Genomic DNA, 9,299 nt, shown 5'->3' with positions numbered 1-9,299 from the left:
AACAGAGTATTGCGCAATACTCCTCTCTTTTTCCTTTCTGCTTCTAGGTCGATTTCTTCTTCAATGTCTGTCATCCCATCGTCTTTTTCATCGTTGTAGGCCTCTCCAAAAGTCTGGCCTTCTTCACATACCAGCACGCAGGCTTCTCCTTCGTCGTCCTCCCTCTCTTCTTCCTTTTCTTTATTCTTGAATTCATTGGCCAGTAGGTAATTATTGGCCACGAAAGGAGGCAACGTACCGAATTGGATAGCAAGGGGCTGATCTGGATCTTCTTCATCCCTTTTGTCCCTCTCAAACCTTGATCTCCCAGAATAGGTTTCTGGCAGTTCCTTCATTGATTCATCTGTACCAGTCTCTTTACTACCTTTGAGGACGTTTTGATTGGCTACCTTGAGTAGTAGAGGCGCTTTAAGATGTGGCATTCCTTGTTGCTGCCTCATCATCCGTCCGTAGTTTCGTTAGAAACGCCTTTGTTGGGTCCTAGTCATCTCATCGAAGGGTATTGCTCTTCCTGCACTGTACTGGAATGAATGCCATACATTTGGTCGGCGAGGTTGCGGCCTAAATGTTCTTCCAGTATCTGCTGGTCTGAACTGCCTTTCAAAAGGCGGTCCTCTATAGAATGACATACCTCGCCCTCTACCAGGCTGAATGTTTGGGAAGAAGGCAGGGCGATGAGGATGCTGCCATGTCCCTTGTTTCTCCGTGTCTCCATTTACTTTCCTTTTACACCTTGCACACAGGACGTTTTCGTCCTTTTTTGGTTCTTTCCCTTTGATTCGTTCGAAGACACTGGGATGTATTTTAGTATCCTCTTCTCCATCATCTATGAACAACTTGAATTTTGGCAACTTGTTCTTGAATCCAGACGTTACCATGTTTACTCCAAGTGGCTGTGGGAAAGGATTCTCGTCCACTGCCATCTTTTTCTTATCATCGAACGTAATTCGTCCTGATTCAATGGCATCCTGCAATACATGACGGAAAACCAAGCAATTGTTAGTCAAATGTGACCATGCATTATGCCACTTACAATATTTTTTACCCTTAATTTGTTCAGGGTTTGACAATTTGTACTTATCGCTCAGCTTTATCTGCTTATCCCTATATAATTTATCGAATATAAGGTCAGCTTTAGTCACATCGAACGAGAACGTTCTAGCCTTTATGTTTCCATCCTTTATGGGCTCATCTTTGCCCGATGGTCTAGGCTTGGCCATTATGGGACAATTATATGTATCCCCTTTTACCAATTCGGCCAAACACATTTCGGCCTGATCGTATGACTCGTCGTCGATGGTATGAACGTCAAAATTTGGGTCTCTGTAATAAGTCCCTTTACTAGAATTTTTCATTTGTTCTTCTTCTCTTATCAGTCGCTCATACCTAATCACATTCGCACTCAACTGGAAAAGGTCAGGAAATTCCTTGTCCTGAAACTTCTTTTTTAAATCAAAGCTCAAGCAGCCTTGTGCGATCTTGACAAATTCTTTTTCGGGTAGAGGTACAAAACACTTGCTTCTTGCTATTTTGAACTTTTGGAGAAAACTTTCTGCCCATTCATTTGGCATTTGACGTAGATTCGTCAAATCAGTCAAAGTAACTTCAGACTCAGTTTTATAAAACTGAGCGTGAAACAACTGTTCCAGTTGTTGCCATGTTTGAACAGAGTTCGCTGGCAAGTTGATGAACCAGGAGAAAGCTACTCCTGTTAACGAACTAGGGAAAAGTCTCATTTTATGGTAATCGGTTATATCACCACTTTGCAACGTGAATCGCCCTATGTGTTCTAGAGTAGACATCTCTCCTAAACCGGTAAACAGTGAGAATTCTGGCACTTTGTACCCTCTAGGCCATGGATATGCTTGGTTTACCCAATCAAGATATGGCTTTGTGTACGTTGGCCTAATGACAGGACGCACCCCAAAAGCCATCTAATCCTGCACGATTTCTATAATCTGGTTCCTCAACATGACATTGGGATCATATGGAATTCCTACAGGCTGATTAACCGGTTGATTTGCATGAGGTCTGATATTTGGTCCTTGATTGACAACAAAATTACCATAATTAGGGCCATTACCATTAGCCTGGACATCTGTTCCCTCATTACCACGTGGAATATTCTGTCCATTGTTTAGGACATTATCTCTCACGTTTGAATTACCCTCCAAGTTAGGCATGCCATTACCATTGTTTTGATTTGGCACTGTAGTACCTCCTTGGTTTGAAGTAGAGGGACCAGAAAGCGGTTCTACCCCTTGGTTCGGGTTTAGGACAGAGGGATTATGTCCTACAATCGTCCTAATTTGAAAGTGGTTTGTAAGAGGTATAGCCGGTTGACATATTTGGCCTACTAACTTATTCATTGTTTCGTTTAGCGTCTTTAGTTGTTTGGCCATGTTGTCATAGTGTGCATTTTCATTTTGTGTAAATCTTTCCATATTATGAATACTTCGAAGATTTACCTGTTCAACGACGTCTTGCGTGAGTTCTCCAAGTAATACACGCATGGTTCGAGGACTCAACTCCGTCATTGGTTTGTAACGACTGTTACTGCTCTGATTTTGTCCATCTGTTCGTGGAGAGGCATGCTGCTCCTCATATCGCTCGATTACAGACTGGATTCCTCCCTGACTTGCTCCTTCCTTATCGAATCTCTGAGGCATATTGTTTCACCCTTTGTACTTTCAACACCTAACACCACCGTCCCACTGGGCGTGCCAAATTGTTTCGCGCAGGTTAAGTCGCTAACAATTAAAAAGGATCAGACGATTGTGTAAGGGACAAAAACCTCTTGAGACAAAGTCCCAAAAAGGGGTGTTCTTTTATTGGCGATGAACTTTACAATTGGAAATGAAAAACAACGTGCCTCCAAAGGGCTCAAATACATGAGTTATTGAAAGAAAAGTGTTTAAGTCTAAAAAAACTAAGGAAATGAAAATTACATGTTCTCTGTTCGAGAGTCTTGGATTCGGTCCCTTGCTTCTATGTCCTTTCTCCCTTTTATACTTCATAGACGATCTCTTTATGATTAACTACTCTGAAAACTGCTTGATCATCCTATAACTACCCACTTTCTTCGTAGTGGCCATTTTGTCATGAAAACTGCCTTTTAACTGCTGCCATTATCTTTCATCGTTCAACCACTTTCCGATTGAATTCTTTGAATCGTGGAACGTGATAGGGCTGCTTTAACAACTGCTTTGATAACTACATTTCTTGATAACCACGACGCGTTATGTTTGTTGATACCTTGGGCGACTTGGAGGTTTGGGCGAGAATAGAGTAACAGCTCTGGGCGACCGTATGACACTCTATTCGTTCAGATTCTGGGCGACTTGCAAACTTGGGCGATGGCGTTACCGCATTCTTGGGCCTCCTTATTTGGGCCTTCATCTTGCTTTGTTCGATTGGGCTTCGTCCTTTGGGCTATCTGATTTGGGGATCCTCTAATTGGGCTTCACTCCTTGGGCTGTTCGATTTGAGCTGAATTTTTATGTGTCAACAAGATCATTAATATTGATTATTTGACTTTGACTTAAATTAAAATCAAATTTTAATCCAAACCAAATAAGCTATAAGTATAAGTTTTATAAATAGACTGTGAGAGTTGTTAGACTCGAACTTAATACCATTAATCTGCACTAATCCTTCGTTGAGCTACTTAAACTTTTTAAAACATGTTAAAATCTTACAACGTAATTCACTTCATTTAACATTGGTCATGAGGTAGAACAATCTTACTTTAGTAAGGAAAAAAGTTAAATAATTATAATAAGATATTTAGTTGTAATAGGTTTTATATGTTTATCCCAATATTTTGTTCAGAATATGGTTTCTTTTTATTATTGATTAGAATATGATATCTAATTTCTTTTACATTTACGATTTATTTTAGTTATCTTACATTAGTTTCCTAGCTGTAGGAAATAATTTTGCTTATAAATACAAAAGTACTGTACACTTTTCAACAACAATAAATTATTATTTAACATATACATAACATGACTGTTCAAATATCATTTTTATTTATTACATAATTCTTATTACGAGAATTTCATTACGCTTCACACCAAAATTGGTATCATGGCAAGGAAATTGCCTTAATCTGATGGCTAATGATGGTCTTGCTTGCAGTCGAATCGTCAACGACGAACGGAGGCTCAACAAACTCGAAGGAGTTGAGGAGATTGATGAAACCTTTCACAACATCACGCAAATGCTAAGTGTAACACCTCGAATTTTTCTACTATTTTTCATATGGACCTAAACTTAATATTGACCATTTAACAAATGAAATAGTCCGTGTCTAAATTTTTCATCACACTAAAAGTCCGAAAGTTAAAGTGATAAACACGACCCACTTATTTGTAAATGATTTATTTTGTATAAATATAATTTTTTGAAATTATATTAAGTTATTTGGGTCAAATATTTAAGTATTTCAAACGTTGGTAAAAATATATAGAAATTTACTCATTTTGTAGCTTGTATTAAATAATATAATTTGGGCTCAAGAAAAAATAATTTCGAGCTAGTTATGTCCACATTAATCTAATAGAAAGAAAATGATTATCTTTTAATATTTTATTAATATATGTAATAAAAAAAAAAAATATATATATATATATATATTTTAAACCAACACGGTACAATCACATGTTTCCAATATTAAATCTATTAAAAAGAAAATGTTAAATTCACGTTTAAGTAACCAATGTGTGAATTGACTGATTGAGGTCATGAATTGATTTAATTAATCTTTAAATTCTCATCATTTTGACTAGAAAGTGGTTGGCTTTTGGATTGATCGATGTTACACTTTGTATATATAAATATGATATTATTTCCACTTAAAACAAAAATTTTACGTTGTTTCATTATTTGCAAATTCTCTTCACACATACACCATTGAGAAAATTTAGCAACTTAATCATTTACATCTTTAAATTTCGTTGAGCATCAGATAAGGTAAGAATATATCGTGTAAAGTGATAAATTCTTATTCCTTGATATTTGTATAATGTTTGGAATAAAATGCTATAGGACCTTCGGGTCGATTGTTACGTTAAATCCTACGGAATTGACCATTTGATCAAAAATGTTAAATCCGACGGGATATGAGGATTTTTAAGAAATAACTTGAGTTCTAAATCTAAGAAATGTCGGTATGTTATGTTAGTTTTATATTTATATAATGTGAATAAGAACGTGTACGTATTCTTATTGAGTATTTTTCAAAATACTCACTCTTACAATACTTTTCAGATTAGAACTGGTCGTTTCGACGCGTGAAAGATTGACCGAGTGATATTTATGGGGTCGTCAAGTAAATTTTTTAGAAAATATAATTGTCAAACTTTTATTTGAAGAGCATCTACATATTAAATTTTGTGTACATTGTTTAATAGTTATTTTTATACATTTTCAACACTTAATGAAATTGATATTTTCGTTTAAATTAGAAAAAGAAGATGTTGGTAACACCTCGAACTATTTTTATTTAAAAATAATAAAAATGAAAAAGATCTCGTGACGTTACAGAATGATATCAGAGCATGAGTTTAGTCGATTCTGTAGAATCGTTGTCTTTTTTAAAAAAATATATGTATATTTCTTCATCAAGTTTAAGTGTGATTTACGTGCATAAATTATTTTTCTTTGAATCATAATTTATTTTTGAAGACTTAGTTGTCTAAATGAAAAAAAGGAGATATTTTTTTTTGTTTCGCGCGGGTTAGTCGCTAACAATTAAAAGGGATCACACGATTGTGTAAGGGACAAACCTCTTGAGACAAAATCTCAAAAATGGGTGTTCTTTTATTGGCGATGACTTTACAATTGGAAATTAAAAATAATGTGCCTTCAAGGAGCGCAAGCACACGAGTTACTTGAAAGAAAAGTGTTTAAATCTAAGTTAAGGAAATGAAAAATTACATGTTCTCTGTTCGAGAGTTTTAATTCGGTCCTTTGCTCTATATTTTTTCTCCCTTTTATACTTCATGGACGATCTCTTTGTAATCAACCGCCTAAAAACTGCTTGATCGTCTTATAACTGCCCACTTTTCTCGTAATGGCCAACTTGTCGTGAAAACTGCCTTCTTTTAACTGCTGCCATTATTTTTCGTCGTTCAACCGCTTTCGATTGAATTCCTTGAATCGTGGAACGTGATAGGGTTGCTTTAACAACTGCTTTGATAACTGCACTTCTTGATAACCACAACGCTTTATGTTTGTTAAAACCTTGGGCGACTTGAAAGTTTGGGCGAGAATAGAGTAACAGCTCTGAGCGACTGTATGGCATTCCATTCGCTCAGATTCTGAGCGACTTGCAAACTTGGGCGATGGCGTTAAAACTTGGGCGATGGCGTTACCGCGTTCTTGGGCCTCCCTATTTGGCCCTTCGTCTTGATTTGTTTGATTGGGTTTCGTTCTTTGGGCTATCTGATTTGGGGATCCTCTAATTGGGCTTCACTCCTTAGGCTGTTCGATTTGGGCTGAATTTTTATGTGTCAACAATTTTCTATTGTGATAAATTGTTACAAATATGACATTTGAGAATTTATTGTATTTACTTTGAATAAACCGTTAAATGGATATTTGTCCAATTAAAATTGTACACCAATATTGCTCTGTGACTTTCTAGTTTGAGATGATTTATCCAATAAGTCATGGACAATATTCATTGGGTATGTTAAAAAAAAAATATGGTTTTACGACCTGCAAACATAAGTTAGTGTATCATAATTTTTTAAGGAAATGATTCTTGTTATTTTGCGAGTTACACGTCAATAAATGTCTATTTAATTTTATTTATTTACTTTTATACGATTCATGACATTTAGCACTCGTCAATCTACTACATGTCCGATGAACTCAAGGTATTAATGAAATGTCCGATGAACTCAAGGTATTAATGAAATGTCCGATGAACTCAAGGTATTAATGAAATGTCCGATGAACTCAAGGTATTAATGAAATGTTATGTTTAAGCTTACTTTCAAGCATAGTTTATGAATCATTTGTATTTGATTTCATGAAATGCTTATGATATTCAGAATGAAATATGTTATGCAAGTTATTACATTGATTAATATACATGAAGATACGATGAGAGCACAATGTATAAGTTGACTAATGAAGATAAAGTATGATTGAACATTTATGTGACAAACGTGACTAGTATTTATCAAACAATTACAAAGAAGAGAAATTAAAAGTCACCTATCCAGAGCTTTTCAATCAAATAAGAAAATTTTGAGGACGAAATTAATTTAAGGGGGAAGGGAAGTAACACTTCAAATTTTTCTTACTACTTTTCATATGGACCTAAACTTAATATTAATCATTTAGCAAATGAAATAGTCCGTGTCTAGATTTGTCGTCACACTAAAAGTCCGAAAGTTAAAGTGATAAACACGATCCACTTATTTGTATAAATGATTTATTTTGTATAAGTATAATTTTTTGAAATTATGTTAAGTTATTTGTGTCAAATACTTAAGTATTTCAAACGTTGGTAAAAATATATAGATATTATACTCATTTTGTAGCTCGTATTAAATAATATAATTTGGATTCAAGGAAAAGTAATTTCGAGCTAATTATGTCCGAATTCATCTAATAGAAAGAAAATGATTATCTTTTAATATTTTATTTATATATATATATATATAAAATAGTAATAAGCCCTGTGTGTAGGGCTTCATTTCACAGGGGTCTTACCAATCCCTCATTGTAGGGGCGGCCCCACATGGAAAAAAATTACGTCGAGGCCCACGATGTATGTGGTCTAGCATGGGTCAGTGAACCAGACCCCTGTACCCGTAGCACTGCCCAAAAAAATATATTTTTTAAAACAACACGGTACGATCACGAGATTCCAATATTAAATTTATTTATAAAAAAATTTAATTCACGTTTAAGTTACCAATGTGTGAATTGATTGATTGATTGAGGCTATGAATTGATTTAATTAATCTATAAATTCTCACGTTTTGACTGGAACACAGTTGGCTTTTTTTTTCTTTTTTTTATTTCCAGGTATCCCAACTTACACTAGACTAAATCCTGGACCCCCAAGATCCTTGTCCCTAGAACCTTGGAGGGGGTAAATCGCGGGTTATGCCTCAACTGGATCACAGGTTCCCCCCACCGCCTGTACACTTGTGCGCACAAGAGATCCTTCTCCAAAGTGATTGCTCCATACCAAATAAATCTGGCCGCAGGTTCTCACTAGGATTCGAACCTCCACCCTACCGCTGGAAGTAAGACAAATGTTGATTGATCCACCAGTTGAGCTGTGCTCCGAGGGGCGAACACGGTTGGCTTTTGGGTTGATGGATGTTACACTATGTATATATAAATATAATGTTATTTCCACTGAAAACAAAAATTTTACATTATTTCATTATTTGCTATTTCACTTCACACATACACTATTGAGAAAATTTAACAACTTAATCATTTACATCTTCAAATTTTGTTGAGTATCAGCTAATGTAATGTAGAATCCCAATTTTTTTTAATTAATTCGTATATATTTTATTTACCATTTAATAGGAATGCAATGTTTGGTTAAGTCCTTATGCAAGTTAATTTATTATCTCTATAGTTGTTTTAGATCTATATGGATATCTTATTAGTTGAAGGACTGAAGTGAAAATAAATATCGAATTCTTTTATACTTTATTAAATGGGCCAAATAGTTAACTATAGAAGGAGTTAGAATTACTCTACCAATATTGGGTTCATTTTGAAGTTCATAATAAATGGCGAATTATGGACTCGGGAGAATTTAATTTGGATAAGTTAAACTTGAGTTATAGCCAATTAGGAAAAACTACTTAGTTAATAATATTAGTTGCCAATTCGGACTAAATTACTATATCAATATTAGGTTCACTGGATAGCTCGTAATTAATCATATATATTAGACTCGAGAAAAAGTCGTTTTGGATAAGTCAGTGCCAAGAAGTTATCGTTTAAAGAAGTTGATGAAAGAAAAAGAAATTAGTTTTCAATTTAATTAAAGTCTTGGAATGAAATCGTGCTGCCGCCAATTTTTTTTTGATCTTGTAATTGTGTATTTTTGTAGACATGGTAGATAAGGTAGGCTTTATTTTAATATTAGTTTGCTTTGATTTTGGAGAAAGAAAATAGTAGGATTTACGTCTTTGCCTTGATTTTGGGGAGTTGTCAATTAGTTGTAATTTAATAACAATTAAATACTTAGATTTTTGGGAATTCATAAGAGGAGCATATCACGTGGAATTTGGAATTTTTAATTGAGTTTA

Source organism: Olea europaea, chromosome 18, assembly GCF_002742605.1.
Source record: "Olea europaea var. sylvestris chromosome 18, O_europaea_v1, whole genome shotgun sequence".
Classification (NCBI taxonomy): Eukaryota; Viridiplantae; Streptophyta; class Magnoliopsida; order Lamiales; family Oleaceae; genus Olea; species Olea europaea.
This window is presented reverse-complemented; position numbering follows the sequence as displayed.